Here is a 4,729-nt window from a genome sequence, read left to right as displayed (position 1 = left end):
GTGACCAAATCTGTATTAAATTTCAGATGTAGCTTGTGAAATAAGCAGGATGTGATGTCACAGATGTTTCCTTGACACTGCGCTCAGATCATGTTCAACCTGGACAAAGTTCACATCATCCTGGACGAGATGATCCAGAACGGCCATGTGGTGGAAACCAACAAGAGCCGCATCCTGGCGCCGCTCGCCGCGCTCGACAAGATGGCCGACAGCTGAGGCTCCTCCCCCGAACTTCTGTTTCCGCGAACCGGCGGGCGGAGCTTCGGTGTCGCCGCCGGGGGTCGAACCCGCGACCTTCTCACAACGGGACGCCGCCTTCAGTTTGTGTTCAGCGGCTTCCAGACGTTCATCTGACTGACTTTGACCCACAATGCTTTGTACTGCCAGCTGTCCTGTCAGTGGATTTTGTTTTTCTAGTCTGAGATTTCATTTTGTTTTGAAACTGATGTTTAATGACCAGAGGAATAGAACAGGCGGCCATGTTGACTTTGTGTCTCCTTACTGTCTGGTTCCTTCCTTCAAATACAAACTGACATCTTTATCTATTCCTAACCAAGTAAGAAGGTCAGAGGTCACACAGAGAGAGAGAGAGAGAGAGAGAGAGAGAGAGAGAGAGAGAGAGAGAGAGAGAGAGAGAGAGAGAGAGAGAGAGAGAGAGAGAGAGAGAGAGAGAGAGAGAGAGGAGAGAGAGAGAGAGAGAGAGAGAGAGAGAGAGAGAGAGAGGAGAGAGAGAGAGAGAGAGAGAGAGAGAGAGAGAGAGAGAGAGAGAGAGAGAGAGAGAGAGAGAGAGAGAGAGAGAGAGAGAGAGAGAGAGAGAGTGAGAGTGAGTGTGTATCAGAACAGGAGAAACCAGCAGGACAACAGAGTTAGTTCATACTTTGCAAACATTTTAATGATTATTTTTTGGATCATACACATTTGAAAATATCTGTTTACTTCAAACTGCAACTTGAGTTAAATAAATGTTTATAATATACAAAGAAAATACAAGGAGAGCAGAGCTTGCTTCTTTTTCTTCGTTTTGTTTTTTCTTTAAATGTGCCTCGCACACAACCAGTGTTTCTGTCTCTAGCTTCATTGTAAAAGAACACCAACGCTCTCTGACCTTTGATCCTTTATAGCCGGTCAGAAACAACCGAAACAGTCTCACACACAGAAACAAAAAGCAAAAAAATATTAAAAGAAAAGGGAGGAAAAGAAAAAATAAGCATGATGTTGCTGTAAGATCGAGTCGAAGGGAAGAAGGAACCGAAAACAGAAGCTACGATTCAAACCAGGCACTAAAGAACTTCAAACCAGGAGGAGGAGGAGGAGGAGGAGGAGGCCCAACCACACTACAGCTCACACACACACACACACACACACAGCAGCCAGGAGAATCTGACAGGAAACAACAGAGCAGCCGGTGAGGAGATGATGCTGCTGATGATGATGAAGATGATGGCTGAAGGAGAGACAGAGGAGTAAACAAGGAGAAGAGGAGGGAAGGAGAGGAGAGGAGGTGGTGTTTTGGTAATGGCACCTCCTATTTCTGTTACAATTTCCAGAGGAGAAGAAGAGAAGACAGCAAAGAGGAGGGGAAGGAGGAGAAAACAGAGGAGCACAGCTTTTCTTTTTCTATTTCTGCAACAAAAAGTCTCTTCCTCCTCTTCTTCTTGTCTCCTCCTCCTCCAGCATGGCGGTCAGTTGTTCAGCCGGTCCGATCGGCCGGCCGGTCTGTCGGTCAGGCGGCGGGTGGAGAGACGGGCAGACGGAGCATGCTCAGTGTGGCGACGACAGGAGGCGGTGGGGGTCGGAGGTCAGAGGTCAGTTGAGGTGGAAGCCTTTCTCCATGGTGGCGGCCAGCAGCCGCTCCCTCATGATGTCTTCTGAGGAATATTCTGGAAGCTTCAGGTAGTGAACACAGGTGTTGACTGACGGGTAGCTGCAGTCTGTGGCGTCCACCTGGGGGGGGGGGGGGGGGGGGAGTTAGAGGGGGGGGGACAGTCAGCATGGAGGACAACAACTACAAACACAAGAAAAGTAGCAGCAGAAGAGGAAGAACCAGAAAAGCAGATAAGGTAGAAGCAGAAGAAGTAAAGCAGCAGCAGAAGAAGAAGGCAGAAGAAGTAAAGCAGCAGCAGAAGAAGAAGCAGAAGAAGTAAAGCAGCAGAAGAAGAAGCAGAAGAAGTAAAGCAGCAGAAGAAGAAGCAGAAGAAGTAAAGCAGCAGAAGAAGAAGCAGAAGAGGTAAAGCAGCAGAAGAAGAAGCAGAAGAAGTAAAGCAGCAGAAGAAGAAGCAGAAGAAGTAAAGCAGCAGAAGAAGAAGCAGAAGAAGTAAAGCAGCAGAAGAAGAAGCAGAAGAGGTAAAGCAGCAGCAGAAGAAGAACGGCGGCCCGTACCTTGCGGACGATGGTGAGGCGGGGTGCAGGTTGGCCAGGCCTCCAGGGGGCAGCGTGGAGCAGCCGGTGGTGAACTGCAGGAAGGCTTTCCTCTCATCTGAACACATCCACACAACACTCTGACGAACCGCAGGAAGCCGGGCTGATGGGAAAACACAGAATACACCTGAACCTCGACATGAACCTCAACCTGAACCTCGACATGAACCTCAACCTGAACCTGAACCTCGACATGAACCTCAACCTGAACCTCGACCTCGTCATGAACCTTGAGATGAACCTCAACCTGAACCTGAACCTCGACATGAACCTGAACCTCGACATGAACCTCAACCTGAACCTCGACCTCGTCATGAACCTCGACCTGAACCTGAACCTCGACGTGAACCTCAACCTGAACTGAACCTCGACATGAACCTCGACCTGAACCTCGACCTGAACCTCGACCTGAACCTCGACCTCGTCATGAACCTCAACCTCGTCATGAACCTCGTCATGAACCTCGACCTGAACCTCGACATGAACCTGAACCTCGACATGAACCTCAACCTGAACCTGAACCTCGACATGAACCTGAACCTCGACATGAACCTCAACCTGAACCTCGACCTCGTCATGAACCTCGACCTGAACCTGAACCTCGACGTGAACCTCAACCTGAACCTGAACCTCGACATGAACCTTGACCTGAACCTCGACCTGAACCTCGACCTCGTCATGAACCTCGACCTGAACCTCGTCATGAACCTCGACCTGAACCTCGACATGAACCTGAACCTCGACATGAACCTCAACCTCGTCATGAACCTCAACCTCGTCATGAACCTCGACCTGAACCTCGACCTCGTCATGAACCTCACCTCGTCATGAACCTCGTCATGAACCTCAACCTGAACCTCGACATGAACCTGAACCTCGACATGAACCTCAACCTCGTCATGAACCTCGTCATGAACCTCAACCTCGTCATGAACCTGAACCTCGTCATGAACCTCAACCTCGTCATGAACCTCGACATGAACCTCGACATGAACCTGAACCTCGACATGAACCTCAACCTCGTCATGAACCTCAACCTCGTCATGAACCTCGACCTGAACCTCGACCTCGTCATGAACCTCACCTCGTCATGAACCTCGTCATGAACCTCAACCTGAACCTCGACATGAACCTGAACCTCGACATGAACCTCAACCTCGTCATGAACCTCGTCATGAACCTCAACCTCGTCATGAACCTGAACCTCGTCATGAACCTCGACCTGAACCTCGACATGAACCTGAACCTCGACATGAACCTCAACCTCGTCATGAACCTCGACCTGAACCTCAACCTCGTCATGAACCTCAACCTTGTCATGAACCTCGACCTGAACCTCGACCTCGACATGAACCTCGACATGAACCTCGACCTCGACATGAACCTCGACCTGAACCTCGACATGAACCTTGACATGAACCTCGACCTCGTCATGAACCTCGTCATGAACCTCAACCTCGTCATGAACCTGAACCTCGTCATGAACCTCAACCTGAACCTCGACATGAACCTGAACCTCGACATGAACCTCAACCTCGTCATGAACCTCGACCTGAACCTCAACCTCGTCATGAACCTCAACCTTGTCATGAACCTCGACCTGAACCTCGACCTCGACATGAACCTCGACATGAACCTCGACCTCGACATGAACCTCGACCTGAACCTCGACATGAACCTTGACATGAACCTCGACCTCGTCATGAACCTCGACATGAACCTCAACCTGAACCTGAACCTCGACATGAACCTGAACCTCGACATGAACCTCAACCTGAACCTGAACCTCGACATGAACCTCAACCTGAACCTCGACCTGAACCTCGACCTCGTCATGAACCTCGACCTGAACCTCGACATGAACCTCGACCTGAACCTCGACATGAACCTCGACCTGAACCTCGACATGAACCTTGACATGAACCTCGACCTCGTCATGAACCTCGACCTGAACCTCGACATGAACCTCGACATGAACCTCAACCTCGTCATGAACCTCGACCTGAACCTCAACCTCGACATGAACCTCGTCATGAACCTCGACATGAACCTCGACCTGAACCTCGACATGAACCTCGACCTGAACCTCGACCTGAATCTCGACATGAACCTCGACATGAACCTCGTCATGAACCTCGACCTGAATCTCGACATGAACCTCGACCTCGTCATGAACCTCGACATGAACCTCGACCTCGACATGAACCTCGACATGAACCTCGACCTGAACCTCGACATGAACCTCGACATGAACCTCGACCTGAACCTCGACCTGAACCTCGACATGAACCTCGACCTGAACCTCGACCTG

General features: G+C 50.3%; 1 pseudogene; it reads right to left on the bottom strand.

The window, feature by feature from the left end:
* Window positions 1-810: 810 nt before the first annotated feature.
* Window positions 811-4,729, bottom strand: part of LOC139640383 (E3 ubiquitin-protein ligase HECTD1-like) — a 27,681-nt pseudogene continuing 23,762 nt past the window's right edge.

This window comes from Centroberyx affinis, unplaced genomic scaffold, assembly GCF_046629955.1.
Source record: "Centroberyx affinis isolate AG114_WGS23_722 - 3 ecotype Tasmania unplaced genomic scaffold, CSIRO-AGI_Caff_v1 ptg009268l_1, whole genome shotgun sequence".
Lineage (NCBI taxonomy): Eukaryota > Metazoa > Chordata > Actinopteri > Beryciformes > Berycidae > Centroberyx > Centroberyx affinis.
Note: the sequence above shows the minus strand (reverse complement) of the source record. Positions and strands in the feature narration are given on the sequence as shown.